At 40.5% G+C, this 26,894-nt stretch overlaps 1 protein-coding gene across 4 annotated transcripts in view; it reads left to right on the top strand.

The window, feature by feature from the left end:
- Ctnna2 (catenin alpha 2) overlaps positions 1 to 26,894 on the top strand; it is a 1,132,589-nt gene that overhangs the window by 828,230 nt on the left and 277,465 nt on the right. The gene's annotated exons all lie outside the window — the stretch shown is intronic.

The raw sequence follows: 26,894 nt of genomic DNA, 5'->3' as shown, positions 1-26,894 counted from the left end.
AAGGGAAACCAGTCCTCTTTGTAGAAATGTCCATATGCATGCACTAATTTATGATATTATATGTAGATCCTCTTTTCCTTTGAATCATTTCTTTTTAATTTGGAAAGGAAACTGATGTAGGCACAGAAGCAGATTTAAACAAGATTCCTATGAATAGTATGCTGTTGGCCTGATTGGTGTATTATTGTGTGCACAGAGCTTTTGTAAGGCTCTTGTGTAATACAGATATATGTGTAGGTCAGATTTTTCCTTTTATGATACCAAAGCCCAAATTTAGTGGAGTATTTTAGTATCTTTAACTGGTTTTAGGAGCAAGATTTAAATTGATAACTTGATCATAGGTAAATGGATAAAAGTGTATATGTGTTTAGTCTATATCTGAAGAGTTAGTGGTTATAGAAGGAAAATGGGAAAAGTTTGAAGGTACCAGATTAAACTTGAAAATTTTTTTTTGTTTTTTTGAGACAGGGTTTCTCTGTATTGTTTTGGAGCCAGGCTTGGTCTCGAACTCACAGAGATCCACCTGCCTCTGCCTCCCGAGTGCTGGGATTAAAGGTGTGTGCCACCACCGCCCGGCTAAACTTGAACTTTTGTCTACATTTTTAGTTTTCAGTTTTCATTTCATTGCAACACGTTGAACGAGTTCAGACATTTATTTCTACTGTGTACAGCGATTTATTTTCTCTATATTACCCTTTATCAAGCTTCCAAAGAGGGGAAAAAGGAACCTTGGGATACAACCTTAGTATCTGTTTGTATTTTTGTAACTGAAAAGTTGAAAGGATTTTAAATCATTGTAGATTATTTTCCTCATGCTATCTATTTATTCTCTGTCTCCATTAAGATAGGAAACTTAGCACTTGGGAAACTTAGTCTGGAAAACTAAGAATTTGAGTACAGAGTAGACTACATAGTGAAACCCCATTTCCAAAAATAGAACGCTAATTGACTAGGATTAAACCCACATTCAATACATTTTCCAAGCAACGTAACAGAAATGAAGAATTGAACGATTTTCAGTATTTTGACCTTAAAGGTGGGAAATATGAATATCTGTGACCTGGCAATGCACCCCTAGTAGTCTGCTCTATATTCATACTCACCCAAATATGAGGATATATCCAGGGATCATCACTGTCTTAACTTTAAAAAGAAATACATACTTTGGAGAATTTCATGTGTGTGAGTGTTTACCTTCATGTTCACATGTCTACCATGTATACAATGCTTACAGAAGCTAGAAGAGAATGTTGGATCCCCGAAAACTGGTATTACAGATAGTTATGAGTCACCATGTACATGTTGGGTGTTGAACACTGGTTCCTCTGCAAAAGCAGCAGTATTTTAGAACGTGAAATACTGAAGCCTCAGTAGGGAGAAATGGCCTCTAAAGATGCCCATATTCTAGTGTCTGAAATATGACTGTGTTATCTCACTCAGCAAAAGGAACTTTAGAGATATGATTAAGGTTGGAGACCTTCAGATAGAAAGACCATTTGGATTATGCCAGTTAATCCAAGATAATCACACAGGTTCTTAACAGTGGAGAAGCTTTACTGGCTTTAGGTACAATGACAGAACTACAGAGTCAGGGTGGCAGAGAGGCTAAGTTGCTAGTTTTGAACATACGGGAGAGGAGTGAGAGCCACAGAAGTGGTCAGCTTCTAGAAAGAGAAACTCTAAGGAATAGGCTTTCTTCCAGAGCATACAGAAAAACCTGCATCATAGCAGCACCTTGATTTGGGCTAGCAGTACCATGTAAAGCTTCTAAAATACACACAGAGCTGTAAGTTGTCCTAAGCCATTTAGTCTAGGGTAATTAGCACTAGGAATTAACTAACTGAGAGACACAGATGCTAGAATATATGGAAATATTGGTGTGTGTGATGATTCACTAAAAGTTGGAACTACTGTGAAGTCATGGAAAAGGCTGGATTATTCTGCTGTACTGCCATGATCCATCCATAAATACCGATGACCTGGTGAAGGAAGAAACAAGTGTGACCAAGATGCTGGAGTTTTTATCCCATTTCACTGGGTTACTGATGGATGAGTTGGAGAGAAGACAGCAGTGAGATGGCCATGTACAGGAATAATGAAAGTGCAGAGCACAAAAATCTTCAGAAACCAAACTGAGCTCACTTTGGTTATTGTCTTCCTGGACATTGTCTTGCCATGGGAGGGGCTTTAGGTAGTAAGTGAAGGAACGTATGTGTGCATATTAGAAGTAATAGTTAAATAATGGGTTAGATTTTCATGGCATGAATCAGATGACATGAAATAGCTGATCTAATAAGTTTTCAGTTGAAGACTTGATTAAACTAATACAAAGACAATTGTAAAACTCATCTTCTGGTTTGAAGCACTTTTGCCAGTGGAAGGAAGCATTACTAGTTAATGAGACAATGAGAAAGAGATAGGAAAGCCTCATTTTCTTATCTTGGAAACAAGCTCCTGTGAATGGGAGGGGACTGCATCTATGGAAAGTTATTCTTTGGCAGGTAGATGTGTGTCTCCTGAACATCAGGCCAATCCATGGTACATTAGTCAGGGTTCTCCAGAGAGACATGAACAGTAAGATATGTATTCATTTGGCTTAATTTGTTTCCTCCTACAGTGATACACTATGCTAATATAGAGATGGAGGAATGGGTGAAAAAGGGAGCAGAGGAAGTTTATTAAATGAGGTGACTCATGACAGCAAAAGCTGACAAGTCCACCGACAAGTCCTCTGCAAACTGGAAGCTTAGTTCTCATCCAAAGTCTACATGTCCAGGAATGCTAATGGAGAACATCATAAATCTATATCGTCAAAGGCCTGGAACCTTGAAGCTTCCATTTGATGACTGTGGTCCAGAGGTCAGATTCTGGAGTTCTGATGCCAAATATTTTCTTTTTACACCAAGTACTTTACTGGCTGGGTTATCTCCCTGTCTCGTAAGCCCTGTATTTACAGAAGTTGTATTTAAAACTGGTCATCTACTGTAATCAGATTGGTGACTACCCTAATTGTCATCAGAGAGCCTTTATCCAGTAACTGATGGAAACAGATGCAGAAATCTACAGCCAATCACTGGGCCATCTCAGGGAGTCCTCTTAAAGAAAGGGAAGAGGGATTTACGAGTCAGGGGAATGCTGACCTGAACTCCTGGGAACTCATGAACTCTGGACCATCAGTTAGGGAGCCTGCTTGGGACTGACCTAAGCCCTTCACATGTGTGTGACAGTTGTGTAGCTTGGTCTGATTGTAAGACTCCTAGCAGTGGGATCAGGATCTGTGCTTAGCTGGCTTTTAGAAACATGTTCCTCATGCTGGATTTCCTTGCCCAGCCTGGCCCTATGTCAGCTTGATGTGCCATGCTTTGTTCAAACCCATGGGAGGCCTGCTCCTTCTAAATGAAGACAGAAAGAAATGGATAGGGAGGGGGTAGATGAAAGTGGTGGGGGGAGGGAAATGGAGGAGAGGAGGGAGGGGAGACTGATTGGTATGTAAAATAAATAAAAAAATAAGTTAAATAAAAACATTATAAGTTACTGTAACAGAGGTTTTCCTCCACCATTCCAGAAGAATTTACTGATCTTAGAACTCAGGTTATATCCTTGATTCATTACTCTTTGTACCTTAAAAAGCAAATATTTATATCTTTGAGCATGCCTGTAAAGTGATTAACACATGAATACTTGGTAAGGCTTAACTAAGCCATCAGTCATGTTTAGCACACTATAGACAATTAACAAGTAAATGCCATTTATCTTTATTTTATGGTTCATTGGTGGAATAGCTTGTGTTCTTCTACCCCAGTCATAGGACCCATCTTACATATTCAAATTGCCTTGTAAGTAATCTGTCTCATTTCTAAGACCAATGGTAATCATGGGGGGAGTCTGAAGATTTATTTTGTTTTTAAGTGTGTGTGTGTGTGTGTGTGTGTGTGTGTGTGTGTGTGTGTGTGTGTGTTGGGGAATGTGCACATCGGTGCAGGTGAGCAAGGAGACCAGAAATGGACATTGAACTCTCTGGAGCTGGAGATACAGGTGATGAGCCATCCAGCATGGATGTTGGGACCCAAACTTGGGTCCTCTACAAAAACAGTATATACTCTTTTGTTTTGTTTTGTTTTTTTTTTTTGGTTTTACGAGACAGGGTTCTCTGTATTGTTTTGGAGGCTGTTGGTCCAGCCTGGCCTCGAACTCACAGAGATCCTCCTGCCTCTGCCTCCCGAGTACTGGGATTAAAGGCGTGCGCCACCACCACTGGCCAACAGTGTATACTCTTAACTGTTAAGTCATCTGTCTAGCCATTGTGAGGATAATATGCCTCCCTCCTTTATTGGAGACACTTAGCAAAGTCTGAAGATATTTTTGTTTTGTCATAACTGGGGGAAAGATGTCACGTTGTTTCATGGCTGTGACAAAATATTTGAGTCAAGTAATTCAAGAAAGAAAACATTTGACTTGGCTCATGGCTTCCTAGTTCTCGGTGTACAGTCAGATGGCTCCCGTGCTTTTACACCTGTTCTATGGTGGGGGTTATCATGGTAGAAGGGTGTGTTGGAAGATACTTCCTATCTAGATCAAAACAGGAAGCTCCTCTAGGCTAGTATTAGAGATCAGAGATGCTGCTAAGAATCACATTGTATGTGCAATGACAACACAACAAAACTTAACTGCTCCAAATGTCAGTAGTGGTGAGGTTTGGAAACCTTAGGTTGTAACTTGGACTGTGCATGTCTTTCCATGTCCCCAATTTCTAGAAATAGGCTTTTTTTATGTGAGTCTCCACATGAATTATTAACATGAGTATGTTTGGACCAATTTAGTCATTCTTCAGCTTTGCATGGGTTTCTTCACTTCCTTTAGACAGTGAGTGTGCTGTTTTCATTTAGTTCACAACACATTCCTACCACCTGTGTTCTAGATGTATCAGGTATGATAAACAAGAACTCTGAAAGTGATGTAAAGTTACCAATAATAGGCTAGATATCACATAGCTACCTAAAATACCTTGGTAATGTTTCTTTGTTAGAAAAACCTGTGAACTTTTGCATTATGTACTGGAAGTCACCTTTTTTTTTTAAAACTAGAGTTAAATTGTGAGAGAAATTGAAGTTAAATTTGTTTTTGACAGTGCTTTGAGATGAGAGATGTGTGAAGGCCGATTAAGGTGTCTTTAAATAGGATTTTTTTAATCCAATAGCTGCCAGAAATTTTGGTTGTTTGCTTGTTTTTTGTCTCTTTGGTGTTGTTTTGAGATTGGATCTCACTAGACAGTACTGCCTGGCCTTGAACTCATCATCCTCTTTTCTTTGTCTCCCAAGTTTGAGATTATATGTGCTATGATGCTGCTCCTGGCTGCTGTTGTTTTTTAGTAAGACCTGTGAGGTCTATACAGAACTTGAGAATGACTAAGGAAGCCAGCCTGGCATTCAGAACCAGAGAGAGACCAGCTCTCAAGAGTTGGGGAATCCATTTTGCAATTGTTGGAGAAGATAGGGCTTCTTATTTAATAAGACAGAGTGATTGATAGAGGCTTTGTGCTGTGAGATTCTGAAGAGCTTTGTGAGAAATCAATTAGGATGTCTGGAGGCAGTCACACCTTCCTTCCTGACTCTACCTCTGCTCCCTTGGAAGCCTTGTTAACTTGAGTTAGTGATGTATTTTAATAGAAAGTCAGAACCCAGCAGATCTTTAATATGTGTCTTGTTGCATCTTGTTGGCAGAAACTGTCTTTCCAAAGCACCACTGACTGGGAGACTTCAACAATAGTTTTTCCATCACTGCTGAGGTATCTGAGATCAAGGTGCTGGCTGAGTTAGTTTCAGCTCTGAATTATAAGAGCCCACAAAATTCCCTGTCTTCTCTCTCTTGAATCTCCAGTATCTTGTTTCTGCTTGCTGGGCTGTCTGTGTCTTATCTTTACTTTAGACAGTGGTCCTATTGGGCTAGGATTCACCCTAATGAATTCATCTTAATATAATCATCTTTTGAAAGGTCCTGTGTCTCCCCAAGTAGTCATATGCTTGAGTTACTCAGGCCTGCAAACATGAGAATTTGGCAGGTAAAGAAGACATGATACAGGACATATTATGCCCTCAACAAGTAGGGGTTAAACAAATACTTATTCTTTTGTTAGTATGTTCAAGTGGTGTGTACATGTATGCATGACATGTAAGCATGTGAGTGTGGAGGACAAACATTAAAGTGCGTGTTTCCCTAATATATATATGTATATGTTACACATACTTATAATATATAGATACATATTTGGAATATATTCATATATATTATATATTTAAAATATATACCTATGTATTTAAAAGATGTCTTATTTTGAATATATGTACACACACATATACAAATATATGTATATATTTTTTTTTCTCAAGAGTGAGGGTAGTATCTGTGTAACATTCTGGATGGTGAGGAAGAAAGCAAAGGCAGTGTAGAGCTAGGTAGGTATATGCCTGGCTTAGTGCTCATTCACATGTAGTAGAAGAAGAAGGGGGATAACCAGGAAAGCTTTGAGATCCATGACATTTTTGCATCTGTGTAGGAATGAAACCTGAGCCCTTAGCATGATGGCTTAGGTCTGGTCCTTCTCAGAGTTGACTTCAACCAATGCTTGACTCTGTTAGCATTGATATTATTATTATTACTATTATTATTATTTTGGTTTCTCAAGAAATCGTTTCTCTGTGTAGCCTTTGCTGTCCTGGATCTCACTCTGTATACCGGGCTGGCCTTAACTCGGAGATGGGACTACCTCTATCTCAGGAATGCTGGGATTAAAGTCTTGCATCACCACCACCTGGCTCCTATTAGCTTTTTAATTTATTTTATTGTTGTTGTATTTGGATGGTGTGTGTGTGAGTGAGTGTGAGAGAGAGATAGAGAGAGAGAGAGAGAGAGAGAGAGAGAGAGAGAGAGAGAGAGAGAGAGAGAGAGAATGTGGGTGCATGTGTGCTTTGGTACTTGTGGAGGTTAGAGAACAACTTTGGGAAGTTGGTTCTTGCCTTTAACCCTGTTGAGGCAGTATCTCTTGTCTCGACCATTGTGAAGCTCCATACTGCAGGGTTAGTTCCTGACCTTCTGAGGGTCTTTCTCAAGTTATCAGGGTTTTTGTTGTTTGTTTGTTTTTTATTTTTGAGACAGGGTTTCTCTGTATAGCCTTTGGGGTCCTGGAACTAACTCTTAGACCATACTGGCCTTGAACTCACAGAGATTCTCCTGCCAATAATGCTGGGATTAAAGACGGGCACCACCACTGCCTGCCTATTATCAGTGAAAGAAACTTCTAGAACTATAAGCAAAATAGAGTGATTCTCTAATGATGGCTCTCTGAGCATTGCGAGGCATATGAATGACATTTTAAAGGAGGTTTCCCTGCTGCACTTACCATTTTTCTCAGGCTCCTTCTTGAGTTAGCATGAGAAACAGTTCTCTGAGCTTTCAGTGTCTGAAGCAACTATGGCAGGCCTGCTCTATCTGCCTTCCTCCTTGTAACAAGGCCAACCCTTCCCAGACATGCCACACAAGGAGACTGAAATATAAACTACTGATGTTGCTTGGGGATTTCTTCCTTCTCCACATCGTACAGGTGCTCAGTTTGATTAAAATCATCAATAAGCTGTCCACAATTGGTTTCATTACCCATGCATGGGATTCTGGACTGAAAAATAAAGGTTCTCAGTCCCAGGATTTTGATCCTTCATTCTTCCTTCATTGTTGGAGATTCAATTCCTCACCACTTTATCAGTGTGATACCCCCCCCCCATCTCTCTGTCTCTCTCTCCTCCCCATCTCTCTTGTTGGAATTATATCATGGGGAGATTTAGCTTTGTGAAAATTTCATGAGTATTAAATATCAAAGATTTCTAAATGGCAAGTCTGGTAAACTCACATCCAGCCTATGAAATAATATATTCTTTCTAGACAGCCCCATCTATCCTCCACCTATGCGCGATTCAGATGCCGGACACTGTCTCCCCTTAATTAGCTTACTGTCTAGATAGAGAAAAGATCAGGGTAGGAAATTTGTTTATTGGGCGCCATTGTCCTGCCAAACTGAATTGTTTTGCATGCATTCATCTCATTTAATTCTCACCACACTCTTGGGTTTGTGTCCTTTCAACGCTTAGATTCAATGAGTATTAACAAACCTGCAGTGTTACCCAGAGACGAGGGTGTTGCAGAGCGGGGTTGGGGTGTACAATGGGAGTGGCATTTGCATTGTCACCTCATTTATTTTCATTTTGGTTGTCTTATTTTTATAAATACACTTTTGTGTTTTGTGTGTATATATACTATGCCACAGCACACATGTGGAGGTCAGAGGAGAACTTGATGGAGGCAATTTTCTCCTTCTACCATGTGGGTCCTGGGAATTGGACTTACAGCCCAAGGCTTGACAGCAAATGTCTGTATCCACTGAGTCAATCAGTGTGTATAAAATCCCTCTTAAAATTACTTACTTATTTTGTTTCCTTTTCTTTTTGACTTGCCTTTTTCCTTTTTAAATCTAACTTTTTTCTTTTGGTATTTCGATACAGGGTTTCTGTGTAGCCATAGCTATCCTGGAACTCTTTTTGTAGACCAGACTGGCCTGGAACTCACAGTTGCCTGCATCTGCCTCCTGAGTACTGTGATTAAAGGCATATGTCACCACTGCCTGGCTTTTTAAAAAATTCAATTTGTTTACTTATTTATTTTACATTCCTACAGCAGTTCCTGCTTCCTTCCCTGCATCTCCCCTTCTCCCTTAATCCACTCCTCTCCTGTTTCTTTTCAGAAAGTGGAGGCCTCCTATGAGTATCAACAAAGCATAACATATCAAGCCACAGTAAGAATAAGCACCCCCCTCCCGCCCCTTGTATTATGACTGGGCAAGGCCACCCAGTATGAGGAATAGGTTCCCTAAAGCCAGTCAAAGACAGCCCCTGCACCCACTGGTAGAAGTCCCACATAGAGCAAACTACACAGCTCTTTGTTTGTATATAGGGCTTAGGTTAGACCCATGTAGGATCCCTGGATGTCAGTTCAGACTCTGAGAACTCCTACGAGCCCAGATTATATCCATTGGTTTTCCTGTGATGTCCTTGAACTCTCCGGGTCCTACAATCTTTCCTCTCAGATTCTGCATGACAGCTTCTCATGTCTATACAGGGACAGATATCAGAAAAGTGGGAGGATTTTATTTGAATTGCCCTTCTTTAGCAGTGTGCAATTTACCTCAGCGAGGGAAACTTAGAATGAACGTATTTTGACCCCTTCATATACCCTGTTACTAAGTATAAGACTTTATTGTATACTATTAAGTGAAAATCCTATGAGGCCACTGGTTGGATTATGCTCTTGAGCTAGGTCTCAGCTGACCACACTCAATGTGGAATGGAATCAGTCCTGCTAGAGCTGCAGAGCACCAAGCTGAAGGACTGCTTGTTTGATCTGCTGATTGCTCAGGGCTGGAGAGCTAAGAGCTGAATTTCCCCAACAGGCCAATTTCAGATAGCATGCTAACCGAGCTCCCAGTGCATGATTCTCACATACAGGAAGGGAAACCCAAAGTAGCTTCTCACCAGCTTGTCAGGGCTTTCCGTATTATTCTGCTGCCCTGTGCCCACCTGCCACTGAAAGTAACTTTGACACAACAATCCCTTGTTTTGGTTGCTTGTGCCCGCTTTCTTCAAGTCCCCTTCTATTCACAGAAGCATCTGTTCGGCTGACCAGGTCATTCATTCTATTTTGTGGAATACAGCATTATGAGCTCTAGAATTGAAAAGTGAAGGCTATTATAAGCTTTAAACTCATTTCTCATTTTGTCCTTTGAAGAGGGCAAAGGGAATGCAGTTTGGGTACAGAGAAGTGTGTTCTTTCTCAGTTTACATTCCAGTGGAGGAGAGGGTCAGATAGAATTTTTGTCCTCCCCACCCCCAAATTCAAGTTGAAAAAGTCACCATTTCCCTTTTATGCCTCTCTGTTAAGTATGGAGTAGACAAATGCTTTATCAAACAAGCTTGTCACTGCCAGCCTATCCCGACAGTTTTCTTGTTTATTTTTATTTATGTTAGGGGATTAGGGAGAAAAGAAAGGAAATTTTCTTGTAACATTCTGAGAAATCAATAGAAGTTTCATTTTAGTTTACTGTTGTAGTTTGAAAGAAAATGGCTCCAAAGGCAGTGACCCTATTAGGAGATATAGCCTTGTTGGAGTAGGTGTGGTTTGTTGGAGGAAGTGTGTCTCTGTGGAGACAGGCTTTGAGGTCTCATATACGCTCAAGCCACACTCAGTGAGTCAGTCTACTTCCTGTTGTCTGCATATCATCTTGTTGCAGCTACTGCAGCACCATGTCTGCCTGCTTATTGCCTTACTCCTTGCCATGATGATAATGGACTAAACCTCTGAAACTGTAAACTACTGCCTCAACTAAATATTTTCCTTGGCAAGAGTGGCTGTGGTCATGGTTGTTCTTCATAACAATAGGAACCCTAACAGATATTTACCAACAAAGACTCTGAAATGTTGCCTCAATCTGAGAGTGTTTTTTTTTTTAAGAAAGAATTTCTGCTGGGTGGTAGTGGCATATGATCCCATCACTCAGGAGGCAGAGACAGATAGATCTCTGTGATTCTGAGGATAGACTGGTCTACAGAGAATTCCAGGACAGTCAAGGCTACACAGAGAAAGCCAGTCTTGAAAAAACAAAAAAAGAAAGGATAACATTTCATTTTCCAAATTTCTCTCTGTGTCTCTGTATCTCTGTCTCTGTTTCTCTCTGTGTCTCTGTCTCTTTCTCTCTGTCTGTCTGTCTGTCTGTCTGTCTCTCTCTCTCTCTCTCTCTCTCTCTCTCTCTCTGTGTGTGTGTGTGTGTGTGTGTGTGTGTGTGTGTGTGTGTGTGTGTAGGTGACAGACAGGACAGACAGAACAGCCCATAGAATGGTTCTCTCCCTCTACCAAGTGAGTCCTGGAGACTGAACTCAGGTGGTGGTCAGGCAGTGAATGCTCTTATCTATTAAACCACCATCCTGGCTCCTAGGCTGTATTTTTACTCATTATTTGTTTTTAAATTTTTAGTGGTTTTGTTTTCATTTAATTTGTGACTTTTCAAAATACCCTGAGGATCTCTTGCTTCAGTAAGGTCAGCAGCAGTTCCTTCCATGTCATTGCTTGTGTCCAGGTACTTTTATTTGATGCTGCCTTGTAGATATGGCAGGCAAGGGATATGGAGAAGTAATCATGATTCCTCTTTTTTTTTCTGCAGGGAATTTTGAAGTGGTATAAAAGGATGTGTTTACTCTGTATTGTTTAATTTCTCAGGCAGTACAATCTTTGTTTTTTAATTAAGTGGTTTGGTTTAGACTCTCATACTTTTGAGACAGTGACTAATTCATCAGGAATTAAGCAGAATAGTTGCAATTGTGAATCTGTGATCCTATTTCAGGCTCACATCAGATAATGATTGTAAAATTTATAATTAAGTTGATCAAGATGTCTTTTTGGGACCCTGAACTGCAAATTCCCCAGCCATAGTTAAATACAGTCTTCTGACTGAAAGGGCTACTCAGATTGGCACTCAATGACAACCCCGATTTTGGAAGTTTAATTTCTGATTTAATGTTTATTTATTCACTTTGAGTGTATTTGTGTGTATGTACCACAGCATCCATAAAGGAGGTCAGAGGAGAGCCTATGGTTGTTAGTTCTCTTTACCATATGGGTCCTGGGAATGGAATGTCAGTTGCTAGGCTTCTCAGCAGGCAGCTTTACTTGCAGAACCATGTCTCTGGCCTCTTGAGTAATTTAAAAATATTTATTAAAAAATAAAATTTTAGGGCTAGGGAAATGTCCCAGTAGTTAAGAATTCTCTCTGCTCTTGCCTAGGACTCAGGTTTGATTCATAGCACATGCATGGGGGCTTACCAGCAGCTGTACCTGCAGGTCAAGGGACCTGAATTCTTCTGACAGCCTGGAGCTCCTCCATGGCTATAGTGCACACACATGCACTCAGGTATATGCATATAACATAAAATTAAACATGAAGTACAATTTGGGGGTGTAATTTAGTGACAGAACCCTTGCCTAGCATGCATAAAACACAAGGTTTGCTTTTAAGCTGGGTAAAAATAAATAAAACAAGTAAATAGACAAATTAAAAAGAAAGTTGTCTCTGATTCTTTTGCTGACTTTTGGGACCCTCCTCCCCATACTGTGTCATGTTGCCCAGCCTTAATTCACAGGGAGGTGCTTAGTCTTACAACAACTTGTTTTGCCATGTTTTGTTGATATTCCTGGAAGACCTGCCCTATCCTTCACAGAAATAGAGGAAAAGTGGATTGGGCAGTGGGAACAGAGGAGGGTGTAGACAGAAGGGACTGGGAGGAGAGGAGGGAGGGGAAACTACAGTCAGGATATAAAATAAATACATTAAAATATTTAAGTTAAAGGATGAGAAATAATATTCCTACTCAATAGTTACCAAAACTTGACTTCTTGGACTGGGACAAGAAATCTGCATTCGCAACATCTGTCTCCTGGTGCATGTGGAGGTCAGGGGACAACTGCATAGAGTTGGTTTTCCTCTTCTCCCTTGACATGAGTTCTGGGGATGGAACTCAGATATCAGGCTTGCTCAAAAAGTACTTTGCTGCTTTATTTTATCCTCTGACCTCCACGTGTATCCTGTCATATGTACATACACACATCATTCATGCACATACAGGCACAAATAAATGTTTTCGGAAAATAAAGACAGTTTAAAAAAAAAGTCTTAGTCTCAGGGATCCTTAGGTTAGAATTTGAGATACTTGTTATGTAATTTATCCAGCAACACCCTGGCATATTAGCTCGCTTGGAATTTATATTAGGCCCTCCGCCGTGTATCTAGGCTGAAAGAGTAGCCCTCCATGGGGAATTGGCTCCCGAAATCCATTTGGTATGGACATATTTTTAATTATAATCTAAGCACTGGTTTTGCTCTATGTCTCTTGTGTTGTTATTTGATTTTCCTCATTGCAGAGAAACTAGACAGAGTACTATATATGAGCATCTGTTATTTTTGAAGAATTATTGATTTTAATTATGTGTGTGTGTTTGTGTGTGTGTGTGTGCAACAGGTAAAGACGGGATCAAAGAGGACAGGAGGAGGTGAGACTAACAAGACTTTGGCAAAGAAAGAATAGTCAGAGTGTCTGTAGATTTGTTTTTTTCATGGAGAAAATGACTGGGGTCCCATGGACATTCAGAAAATATATATGTGAGTGCAGTGCCCGAAGAGTCCAGAAGAGGGCGTTAGATCCTCCTGGAGCTAGAGGTACACTTAGGTCAGCTGCCTGACCTAGGTGCTGGGAAACAAAATCAAATCTTCTGTAAAAGCAATATGTACGCTTAACCACCAGAGCATCTCTCCAGTCCCTACAAATACATTTCTTGAAATTCCATGCAGACCTAGAAACTTTGAGTAAGATTTCAGCATAAGAAGGAAAAGACCTCAGTGTCTGCCTAGATGCGATGTGCGTTCTCACATCTCTCCCTTAATAGACACAGTGTACGCTACGGAGAGCAAAGTGTAATTTTAAGAACCTTGTAATTCTTTACAAATTAACACAGCAGATGGTGTTTATGGGAGCCACATAGTGAGAAATATTTGGGACGATGTGAGACATGTGTTCCAGGGTGCTTAGTTTAGTTTTGAACCGCCATGCTGAAAAAAAAATGCACGTTGGCTCATAAAGTTTTCATTGGCTCCAATGGGGGGAGGAAATGACCCAAGAGATGGCTCCATCACAGTCCAGATTCCAAACATTCTCACTGAGACCTTGACTCACTGGCATTCTCATAGATCTATGTGGCGACTCCTTATCTTGGGGAGGTTGTCTGCTGGGATGGTGCTGGAGCTGGGGAGCAACCCAGACATCATGCCTGACTTTTGAATGGCCTTAGGGCACTGAGGAAGAGCTTGGGCCTCCGGTAAACCAATGGCATTACTCAACGGTGGCTTGCAAGTTTGCAAATAGTTGAAATGGATATTTGTTTTAGCTTTCCATGTAACAAAAAAGAAAGCATTGCTCTGTTCGTTCATAGTGATAATATGTGACCCATAACTTGAACCTGCACAGTCTCCTTTCAAGCAGCAGTGGCCAGTTGGAGAGGAAAGGAGGCAGGGAAGAAGGCTTTGAAACAGATAAAGATAGGGCCAGAGAGGACAGGAGAAGGTGAGGCTAACAAGTTTTTGGCAAAGCAAAGACAAATCAGAAACAACTCTCCTTGTTTCTCTTCTGCTTCCTCCTCTTTTCTTCATCTTTCTCTCCCCTCCTCTTCCTTCTCCTTTTGAGTCATAGACATGCAGTGAGGACTGGCACCTCTCCCATCCATGACGGAATGGTGCTGGATGCCATGCTGATGTTGTGCAGGTAGCCAGAGATGCAGTGAGCTACGCCACACCACTTTTTCAGCACTCATCTCCGTCCTCTGGCTCTTACGTTCTTCTCTTCTGCAGTGTTCTCTGAGTCTTCTTGGGAGTGGGGAGGGGGAACAGATGTTCTATTTAAAGGCCAAGCCCTCTGTAGTCACCTCTTCTCCACATTCACACCAGCTATGAGTCTGTCTGTCTACCACTGCTCGCTTAAGAAAGCAACTTCTTGGATGAAGGCCGAGAGCAGCGCTAGTCCATGGGTATAAAACCTAGTATTTAGAAGGCAGATTGATATCATATTCACTTTAGCAAAATAACCTTAGTGTGCTCTTCTCTAAAGCCTGTGAACTCCCCAGCCTTGGCTTCCTGAACAGGTTTACGGTTCTAGGCAAGGGTTCTTCCCTTTAAAAAGAGTTTCCAGCTAGAAAGAGACAACACAGGACCTTCCCGATACAGCTTACATGTTTTACATATCATGAAATCTGAAATTCAATGATCAAAGAGGGAGTTTTACACAGTACAATTACTTATGCTGCAAATCATTGTACCCAGGAACTAAACAGCAGAAGTAGCTGTGCAGAGGAGGCTGATTGTCTGTGAATTGAGAGCACAAAATCGGGTGATGGAGGAGTTATGATGTGAACTAACTCCTGATATGTCTGGAAATGTGGTTCAGGAAAACCAAGGCTGAGGTCATATAAGCCTACCACCCATAAATTAAGCCTAAATATTTCTAACTTTCCTATGAGCTCTCACCAATGAGGATCCAGTCATTTGAGATACATTATTTATTTAGTCATTTATATTTATGTGATAGAAAATGCCACACTCCAGGGAGATTTTAGGTGTTGACAGCTTTAACTGTATCTTAGTGGCTTGGAGGAAATGTGCTTAAAAATGAAATGAAACTTCAAATTTCATTGAACTGTTAATCACTTAATCTGTGTGTGTGCGCGCGCGCGCATGCGCACGCGCGCCCATGATCGCACATCAAATCAATGGGAGTTTGCACTTGGCCTTGACTGCTTTCCTTTCAGCTGTGAAGATGAAATGGCATCTTTTAGCAGGTTGCTCCGTTCACACTCTTGCAAGCATAGAAGGGATATGTAGTTAATTAACCCAGGCTTTTAGCAATCACCAAAGTTTGGGGGTGACCCAGTGAAAAATATCTTTTATGCAGAGTTGCCTGGCAATTTATCAGCGACGATGACACCTGTGTTGATAAAATAAATCAAGGAGCACAAATTGAAACACTGCACAGGTGCGAATCATATACTTCCTATGGCTTTGAGCAGCAACTTGTGAAGTAGTGACATTTATTTTTAGGATTCCATATTTTCCAAAACACCCATTAATGCCTTTCCTACCCATTTCTTCTCTCCAGGTGCCTGCTGGAGCCATCCATCTTTCTATCTACACTAGAGTATTTCCTAAGTACTTCTGATGAGTTTCCTGCTGACTCCTTGGGGGAGAAACCCAGGCATTCTTGATCTACAAAAAGCTTGTCTTCTCTTCTGCAATCACACAAAACCTTGTGAAATAATGTTTTGTAGAATATTAATTTCTTCATTATTTGATGCAGTACCTAGTTGAAGAGCACCCCCAGAGGAGAAGACAACCTGTAGGATAGATGGACGTAGGAAGACTCTTGTGGAGAAGGGCTGTGGGGTTCTTCTCAGCTTCCCTCTCAGCTGAAGTCTCATTCTGTGGTACCTATTTCTGACATTCCACAATCAGTTCCAGGGTTACCTGCTACCAGTTTCTAAATCTTAGCATGAAATCTCCTCCTTCTTAATGGTTCTGCCTCCAGTGTACAAGCCTTTGGTTCATTCTCACAGGTTTGGATATTACAACTTCATTGCTAGGGATCTTTGGTTGACACTCAGGAAGAAAAACTGGAGTTCTGTTAGTAGATCATATATACTGTAGTGGGAGGATGCAGACAATGGCAGTCTATCTCCTGTGCACATCATCTGATTTGTGTATGGGCTTATACTGCAATACGGATACCCTGGGCTTCTAATGACTAGAGTAGTGATGTTTCAGCTTTTATCGTGGTGTGAAAGTGATGTACATTCAGTAGAAATTGTACCTTGAATTTCTGATTTGGTTCTTCTGGAGGCTATATATATATTTGATTTGCAAATTTCACCATCAAGCCATGGTTTCTGGTCATGTGATTATGACATTAATCCTTAGTGCACTGTAACTCTAACCAAAGCAGTTAGTGTATCAAATGTATTGTTTACTTATAATCCCTTCAAGATATAGTGAAATTATTAGTACACAGTTCTCTATTAAGGTACTGATTATCTGTACTTATGAGCAGGGCCTTGGGGCCTATCTAACAAGTTTCTTTGATATCCTTACATTATGTATTCATGGTTCTTTGAGTATTCACAAGGTCTAACAGAGAAGGTCAAAAGATACATTACTGTTTCTCTTCCCACCTTCATCCCTTGACTTCCCCCTCTATCACTCCAGGGTCTAGGAAAGATGAACTGGGCGTTGGTGGCACATGCCTTTAATCCCAGCACTTGGGAGGCAGACACAGGTGAATCTCTGTGAGTTCGAGGCCAGCCTGGTCTACAGAGCAAGTTCCAGGACAGCCTCCCAAACAATACAGAGAAACCCTGTCTCGAAAAAAACAAAAACAAAAACAAAATAAAAGGAAAGATAAGGCGATGGGTGATGTGATCAGATGATGGATTTGCTTTGTGACCTCTTCTCCACTGTCACCCGTTCTAAAGAGATACTGCATCTTTCTTTTTTGAGATAAATGTTCTTAGACAGTGAAAAGGAAATATTTAGAAAGGTCCGCATGCTCAGACAATGATTTATACACTGCATAAAGGTATTATGAAATGCTCAAGGTTCTATAAATAATGGGGCTATTTGTAATAATGATATGATTTTGATATGTGGGGTTTGTGGGTAGGCGGGCAACCTTCCAAATATGATAGGGTGACTGCTGGATCAATAGGTAATTTTTTCCTCCTCCCTCCTGTTGTCTAAATCATAGGTTTAAATGACAGCAGAATGTGTTTCAGGTAGAATGCAGGGCCCATTATTGCTTTCTGCCATTCCAATGATTTGGACTTTTACTTCTTTCAAATGACAACAATTTGAAGACTGGGCATTTGATTAGTCCCTAACACAGTCACTGTAAGAGTCACAGCTATACAGTATTTTGTATATTCCTTGTACATTCAGTTCAATTTTTGGGTCCATTTGAGGGAAAGGAAGACAGTCAATAGCTATCTGTGTTTCTACAGCCATGCTTGGTGTATTTATATTGTTCCCCCGAACATGGCCATGTGAGTCTGTGGCTCTAATGGGCATCCTCCTTGGTAGACTTGCGCTCACAGGACTTCAATGAATTAAGTCCTTCCATTTCATTCCATCTGCATTCATTCCCTTCCCTTCCCATTGTATGCTACCTGCACGCAATGAACTGTTTCAGGTGCAAAGAGGAATACGATGAGAAATGAGAATATCCCTTGAAAGAATTACTGGAGCTTAGAGATTTGAAAGTTAAGATCATGAAGTTAGTATCAGTTATGTGTCATTTACCATGTCAATGTGTATATACTATGTGTATCTTCAGGAATATCAAGAGTGATATGTATATCATCCACGTAATCTGTTCAGAAAGAAGTTTAACGGCAGCAATAGTTACTTTTATTATTTTGTAAGCAGGGGCTCTGGCAGCCCAGGTTGGTCTGAGATTTGCTCTATACTGAGGATGAACTTAAACTTGTAATCCTCTTGTTTTCCACTCTTGAGTGTTTCGATGACAGGTATCCATCAGAGTGCATTCCTTATGCAGTGCTTTGGACCCAACAAAGGGAGTTGTGCATGGCAGACAAGGACTCTAACAAAGTATACTATATAACAACCTGAGAAGAGCATTGTCCAGAGTCAAGGGACCTTTATTTTTTTTTAAAAAAGAGAGGCAAAGGGTAGTATGATAAAAGATAATTGTGAAATAAAGTATTGACCTGAAGACTAACTGTAAAGTCCCGAAGCTTCAGTGAGTGGCACAACTCTTCTGGTAAGAATGAAACTGGACTTCTGAAAGCTTCCTCCATATCTGATGCCTTGACAAACTGAACTGAAGCTGAGGTAATGAAGACTCATCTTCTGAAAACCTCAATAAGGAAGTGATTCTCTTTGCTCTCGTCAATTCAAGTCACAGATCCACCCTGGACATGTTTGTAAAATAACATTCTGAGTCTAAAACAAATAGCGTTCTATAAACAAGCACTTCCCTAGCACAGCAGATGGTCACTAGAAAAGGCGCCCACAGCAGTGTGGGAGAGTACTTGGAGTGTTGTCTTCTTTTAATAATGACACTTACTAAATGACATCTCCACTTCAGGTAAAGATAAAGAAGACAGACTGGTGAGATGGCTCGTTGGGAAAAGTCCTTACCAAGCAAGTATGAGGACCAAAGTTTACACCCTCAATACCCATGTAAATGTTAGGTGGATATAACAGTCCAACTTGCAGTCCTAACATTTGAGAGGCAGAGATGGGATCCCTGGGGTAAGCTTGCTAGCCAAACTAACCACATTGGCAAGCTGTGTGTGCACTGAAAGAAGACACCTAATGACAACCTCTGAGCTCCACACACATACACACATACTTAACCCCCCACACATTTGCCGACCCACAAACACACATGCAGACACACTACATACACATAACAAAAATGTGCCTAAGTGGGAACAGACCCAAGAATATAGTGCAAAATAGTAAAGGGGAAAACACCTCAAATTGACATTTTATTAATAACCTTTGAACAGAAACACATGAAATTTTATAACCACAGAGTTTTATTTATTTTGAGGCAGGGTCTCCTGTAGCACAAATTGGTGGGGGAACTCAGTGTGTAGGTGAATATGATCTTGATAGTCTCATTGTTTCCACCTCCTGTGGATTACAGGCATATACCACCCTGTATCTGGCCTCTAGTGTCTAAATAGATTCTCTTATTTATTTATTTATTCATGTATTTATTTATTGTCCAATATACTCACTCAATTACCCCAAATACAGTTAAAAACCTTTTTATTGTACATTGACATCATGATTGATCATCCAGCTAATCTATGAAGAAGACAAGGCATACGTTATGCTACATATTATACATAAAAGAAAACAGACATTAAAAATAAGGTGTATCAATAATTAAAGATGACAGACTAGTCGTAGTTGGCCAGCATTAGCAGACAAGTCTGTCAGCCTCTCTTAGTGAATGGTAGTCATAACAGAGGGGAGTATGACACAATAGTTTTCAAACCTTTCTGTAGCTAGTTTGTTTGAGGATTAAATCTAGGAACCCATGAAGACTAGACAAGGGTCCTACCACTGAGATATGCTCCCAACCATCATTTTGATTTTTATGTTTAAAGGTTTATTAACTTGCTTTGTTCGAATTCATGTTTATGTATCACGTATGTATCGTCTATCCTTGGAGGCTAGAAGAGGCCATTGGATCCCCTGGAACTGGAGTTACAGATGGTTATTAGCTGCCATGTGGAGTTGAAACTGGGTCCTCTGCAAGTAAAGAAAAAGCTCTTGAGCACCGAGCCATCTCTAGAGACCCTACTATATAAATAGTATTTTGAGACAGGGCCTCAACGATTGTTCAGACTGATCTTAAACTCACTTGTAAACTATGATTATCCTTAGCAGTTTTCCTTTTGTTATGGTTAGTCTCAACAGTCAAATTGACACAATCTTGAAACCCCTGGAAGAGAGTCTCAATGAAGGATCAATTGTCCAAATTAGTTTGGCCTGTGGTCATGTCTATGAGAGATCATCTAGATTCTAGCTAATGTTAATAGATGTGGAGAGACCCACCTGAATGTGGGTAGCACCATTTTCTCGTACTAGACTCTGGATTGAGTGGAAAGGAGAGTGAGAAGAGCACTTGAAAGTGTGCATCCATGCTCATTTCTGCCTGCTTTTAACTGCGCATGTGCAACACAACAAAAAAGCAACTAAAACACCCCTTCTCAAGCATTTGGGATCATAGTCATATACTTCCCAACCAAGCATGAAAGTTCTCATTTGCTGTGCAAATCTGAGAGTTGAGAGACAATGACTGATTCCTACATGCAAATTTTATTTCAAGAAATCCAAGTTTACAAATGACCAGTAAATTTGCTATCTTGGTCATTGGCTCAGATCTCCTAAACTCTAGTGCTTTCTTTAAAAATATATAGCTTCTGGGTCTTGGGAGATTTATCAGCAGTCAAGAGCACCTACAACTGTAGGGGAACTGAATTTGGTTCTCCACACCAGCAATGACTGGATGGCTCACCAACACCTATAACTTATGTTCCCCTGGATCTGATGCCCTCTACTGACCTCGATAGGCACTGGCATCCCCCAACAACTTTCACATGTACATTATTAAAAATAAGCCAGCGATTTTCTCTTAGAATTTTATTTTATGGAGCCCATTCAACCTTCATGTCTGGATTGCCTTCATTCAAGGACTTGAAGGTTAAAGAAACCCAGAGTTGGAAATATTGCATGAGCAGAATCTTGGCAAGAGTGGTGTGGAATACTGATGTCACCAGACTTCTCCAGGTTTGCAGGTTAAAATCCAGTCAGCAGCATTCACACTGGAAGGAAGCTCTCCTGGAAATAATCCCTGTCGCTTGTCAGAGTGATCCCTTCTTTTCATGCAGTGACGGCTGGCTCTTTCTGTTCACTATCCTTTCAGATCCCATCTCGTCATGTCATTTGTCTCTTCCTGCCACTCAAAATGGTACTCCTCTTTCTATTCTCACCTAACCCAGAGCTGATGGTGTGCTAATGTTCTCTAACCCTATCTTATATTTAGGGACTTCATAGTGCCCTTATTTGCCATCTCAAGGAGCTCATTGTCACCCATATTGCTAGCCTCATGTTCTAGTCAACCCATTTGTATGAGAGCCTTTCTGAGAAGAGGGAAGCTTAAGCTTTTCCTTTTACTGTGCCTCCCACAGCGATCCTGCCTGACAAATGCGTGCTTGACATTCAGGTTATTGATGCCACATGGGAAACACATGTTGCCTTCTGCTTACAGAAAGGAACAGCCAAGCCTCCCACGTGTGTCTGTAGCAATACCAGTCACTTAAGTACTGGTGTTAACCTCTGGGTGTATACGTACTATATTCAGCATGTAAAATCGCAGAACACCAAGCCAAGCCAGAATTTTAGACAATGATTATTTTTCTTTTTAGTTTTTTATTATGAAAATATGACTTTTTTTTTTAATTGAGAGGATATCTGCCTGGGGTAGCCTTAAACGTAGCATGCAACTGAGGATAATTTTGCTCTTCCTACCCTACCTCCTAAGTGTGGGATTATAGATCAGTGTTACTGCACTAACTAGTTTATGCATGGTTGTAAAAGGATCCTGGGGCCCTCAGGCCTGCTAGGCAAGCACTTTATCCCATGAGCAACATTCCTAATATTTATCCATAGTTTTAACTTTTTTTCACTGGAAGTCATTTTATTGCTATGTTCATTTAGTACAATAATATTTGTAGACTTCCCCTAAGGTTCCATGACCTATCAGTTTCTTGGACTCAGATGTGGTCAGATATGGAATCAATCTCATAGAGAGGCTTTTTAATCCCATAAAAAGTGGTTGATTACTTCTGTAACATTTATGCCACTAATACACCAGTGGGTATGTCTTGCAGGCAGGTTGCTATTTCCCTAGTTTTTAAGTAGAAAATATCTGATGCAGGGCTTGCTTCAGTGGCCCTATCCTAAATCATGTCTTGTCAAATTTAGTATTATCTGATGCAGGACTTGCTTGGATGGCCCTGTCCTAAACCATGCCTTGTCAGATTTGTCTTAATTTAAATTTTGTATCTATTTTGCTCCGCATGGACTCATTTTCTGCTTTCATTTTTCTGTTTTAAAGAGTTCACAAAACTATTTATCTTGATTAGTGAATTCTTTCATGCCTCCTTAGTCTTGGGACCATAGACCAGTGCTTTAATTTCTGACCCCAGTTTTATTTTATTTTATTTTCCAGTTTAAATTTAGATAAGAAACAAGGTTGCTTCACAAGTCAGTTCCAGGTCCCTCTCCCTTTCCCTCCCCTCCTCCCGTGCCCTCCTCCCAACCCCCCCCCGTTATCCCCTCATTCCCCCAGGGAGGGTGAGGCCCTCCATGGGGGTGTCCATAGTCTGTCATTTCATATAGGGCAGGGCCTAGACCCTTCCCCAAGAGTTCAGGGTGAGAGTACACCTCACATTGTTGGAGGGGAGTCCAAAGTCCGTGTGTATACTTGGGATGGGTACTGATCTGCTGCCCAAGGCTCAATAGATTACCTAGGCCTCCTCACTGACACCCAGATTCAGGGGGTCTTGATCAGTCCCATGCTGGATTCCCAGGCTGATGCCTGGGATTCAAGAGTTAACCTTTGTCTGGTCAGCTGTTTCTGGGGGTTAAACCAGCCCAGTCTTAATCCCTTTGATCATCAGTCCTCCCTCTCTGTTACTGGCTTTCTTGAGTTCAGCTCAGTACTTAACCAAGGGAGTCTGCCTCTTCTTTGATCAGCCACTAAATGAAGTTTCTGTATCCCAGACTCTCTGGCCATAGGATTGTAGGCTGGCACTCCCCAGATCTATGTCTAAAATCCATATATGAGAAAGTACATGCCATGTTTCTCTTTTTGTGACTGGGTTACCTCACTCAGGATGGTTTCTTCTAGTGTCATCCATTTGCCTGCGAATCTCATGATTCCATTATTTTTTTCTGCTGGATAGTACTCCATTGTGTAGATGTACCACATTTTCTCTATCCACTCTTCGGTTGAGGGACATCTAGGTTGCTTCCAATTTCTGGCTATTACAAATAAAGCTGCTATGAACATAGTGGAACAGACATCTTTGTTGTATGAATGGGCATCTTTTGGATATATGCCTAAGAGTGGAGTTGCTGGGTCTTGTGGTAGGTTTATTCCAATTTTTCTGAGGAATCTCCATACTGATTTCCAAAGTGGCTGAACCAGTTGGCACTCCCACCAGCAATGGAGGAGTGTCCCCCTTTCACCACATCCTCTCCAGCATAAATTGTCATTGGTGTTTTTGATTTTAGCCATTCTGACAGGAGTGAGATGGTATCTTAGAGTTGTTTTGATTTGCATTTCCCGGATGGCTAAGGATGTTGAGCACTTTCTCAAGTGCCTCTCAGCCATTTTAGACTCCTCTATTGAAATCTCTCTATTTAGTTCTGCAGCCCACTTTTTAATTGGGTCCTTTGATGTTTTGGAGACTTGCTTCTTGAGTTCTTTGTAAATTTTGGAGATCAACCCTTTGTCAGATGTGGGATTAGTGAATATTTTTTTCCCATTCTGTGAGCTGCCTTTTTGTCTTGCTGACTGTGTCCTTTGCCTTACAGAAGCTTCTCAGTAGGTCCCATTTATTAATTGTTGGTCTCACTGTCTGTGCTACTGGTGTTATGTTCAGGAAGCTGTCTCCTGTACCAATTCGTTCAAGGGTACCACTCACTTTCTCTTCTAAGAGGTTCAGTGTGGCTGGATTTATGTTGAGGTCTTTGATCCATTTGGACTTAAGTTTTGTGCAAGGCCATAAACATGGATCGATCCGCATTCTTCTACATGCCAGTCTCCAGTTATGCCAGCACCATTTGTTGAAGATGCTTTCTTTATTCCATTGTATATTTTTAGCTTCTTTGTCAAAGATCAGATGTTCGTATGTGTGTGGGTTAATACCCGGGTTTTCAATTTGATTCCATTGGTCTACCTGTCTATTTTTGTTCCAATACCAAGCTGTTTTCAGGACTATAGCTCTATAATAGAGCTTGAGGCTGACCCCAGTTTTATTACTTGTCTCTATTGTCATTTTTCTTATTGATGAAAAGACAATAAAGATATGTCAATAGCAGAATAAGGAGATCCTTATATCGGACACTTACTCTTATCCACTAAGTATTTCCTGTAGCCAAGATACCATAATTCATTTTATTTTTAAAGCTATTATATTTAAATATTTTTGAGTTGTTTTGGTGATGGTGGTTGGTGGTAATAGTGGTGGTAGTGGAGTGTGTGTGTGTGTGTGTGTGTGTGTGTGTGTTCATGATTGTGTACCACAGTGAGTGTATGAAGGTCAGAGGACAATCTAAGGTTTTGGTCTTTTCTGTCCAATTTGTTTTATACAGTATCTATTTTTTTATCTGAATTGCATGTGTCAGATTAGCTAGCCTGTTACCTTCTAGATATTTCCCTGTCTGCACCACAAATCTCTCCATAGGGGATCAGGGATTACAGATGTGTATGCTGTCACATCTAGCTTTACTTTGGTTGTAGGAATTTTATCTCAGATTCTCATACTTGGCAGGCAAGTGCTCTATTCATGGAATCATCTTCCCTGCATGCCTTCACCCATCTTTGAACAGACAGCTTTTCTATTGTTCTAGCCACAGTTAACTCAAAACTTTTAGTATTTATTTATCTGTTTTTTTTTTCAGACAGGGTCTCAATATACAGAAATCTACCTGCCTCTGTCTCCCAAGTGCTGAGATTAATTATGTGTACCACCACACACAGCAACTTTTACTTTCTGAGTAAGATTTTACTATTCTAATAAATGGAGGTGAAATGGGAATTATATGGCTCTCAGAAAGACAGCAGTGGTTCAGACCTCCTGCAAAGGGTCCTGTATTTTTTATCACAAGCATGCTATTTGTAAAATAATCAAAGAAGAAGAGTAGCGACTGACTGGTTGTTGAACGAGTGTCCATCCCTGAGCACTGGAAGGCTGGATGCTGGGGGCACTCATGCTTAACACGACCTCATTCCTCTGTTTTTCAGAAACAGCAAACCACCCCATTCTTCTTCATATACTTTTGTTTTCTTGGAGCTATTTGCGGGCTGATATTTCAAAGTTGTAAAATCTGAGCCTCTTTATTTTAAGATCTTCCCACTAACCACCTCAATGTGTACATCTGACAGAGTTAGTGTGTGAGCTTAGAGAGTGGGGAAGGAAGGGTTTGTAGAGTTTTCCACAACTAAAAATATGCACACATATGCCCTGATTTTTGACTTTTCAATGAAAACCCTGTAAGGCTATGCATCATATATTTGTTTTGAAAAAAACTGGCTTAATGCAGCAAGTTGCAGAAAAAAGTAGCTGCTTTCAGCCCTGCTAGCAATTCTCATGCCTATGTGTCTGTATGGGCTACATATATCTAGGTATTGCTTTTGTTTGTTTGTTTGTTTGTTTGTTTTTGTCTTTTTCATGAAAAGAGTCTACTATGTGCCTGACACATGGCCACTTCTTTCCTCCAAACAGATCATCTGTTAGGCAGAATATTGTCACCTAGGGTCTCACTCATTTTATCCTCAGCTACGGAGAGTTGTGAGAATCTGTACAGATGGGTTTTGAAGCAAGAGATGGTGTGGCCTTAGGACTACAAATAAATAAATAAACAAACAAACAACTTGATAGGGTGTTAGACTAAGGTTTTGGTGATTTAGTAGCTTCCTCACATTTCTTTGAAAATGATTGCCTCTTGTGTAGAAGATGGCATGCCATCAATGCTCCCATAGGAAATTTGAACCCATAGGAATCTTGTCACTGTAAAAACAAAATAAAACAAAACAGTGGAGGACTGGCAAGATGGCACAGCAGGTACAGGTGCTTTCTGTCAAGCCCGATGACCCAAGTTTGTTTCCTGAAACACACGTAGTAGAAGAAGAGAACTAACTTCTTGTCCTCTGACCTCTACATGGCAACCATAATGAAATCCTAGTTACTCTCAGCTCCACACACAAGTGAATGAAATAACTGTAAACAAAATCTAAACTTTTAAAATTAGAAATAATGCAGATTCTCTTTGTTTAGTTTTCTTTGTGTTTCTTAGACCTCACGGAAATGGAAAAAATGAACACAGAACTAGTCAATTTAAAGTGAATAGTTCATTGATGTGTGTTTATTATCTATTTTTTTTGCTTCTGTAACTTATGTTGGAGTGATAAGGAAAACTGCTCATCATCACAAGCTGTGAGTTGCTTATGGCTATGCCTGGCACCTCTCCTGCTCTATAGAAGAGAGATGATACGTTCTTAATTTTCTGGATAGAAAGGCATTTCTCTCAATCTTGGTACAAAGTCTGTAATGTGGTCTTTGAAATATTGGCATAAACTTTTTAATTTTAACAATGGAGAATCTGTTTTTAAACTTTTCTTTTGTGTATGTGTGCTATGTATGCATATATGCAAGTTCTTTGTATGTACGCATGTGTTTGTGCAGGTATGTTTGCACATGTGCATACGGAAGTATTTCTCTATTGTTCTTCAATTTGATCATTGAGGCAGGGTCTCTCACTTGAACCCAGAACTCAATGGTATACTAGCCCTACTAGTCAGTGTATTCCAGGGGATTCTGTGTCTCAGCTTTCTGAGTGCTGGAATTACAAGTGGGTTGCTCAATTGACCTGACATTTATGT

The sequence above is a fragment of the Mesocricetus auratus genome, unplaced genomic scaffold (genome assembly GCF_017639785.1).
Source record: "Mesocricetus auratus isolate SY011 unplaced genomic scaffold, BCM_Maur_2.0 Super-Scaffold_100676, whole genome shotgun sequence".
In the NCBI taxonomy this organism is placed as follows: domain Eukaryota; kingdom Metazoa; phylum Chordata; class Mammalia; order Rodentia; family Cricetidae; genus Mesocricetus; species Mesocricetus auratus.
Note: the sequence above shows the minus strand (reverse complement) of the source record. Positions and strands in the feature narration are given on the sequence as shown.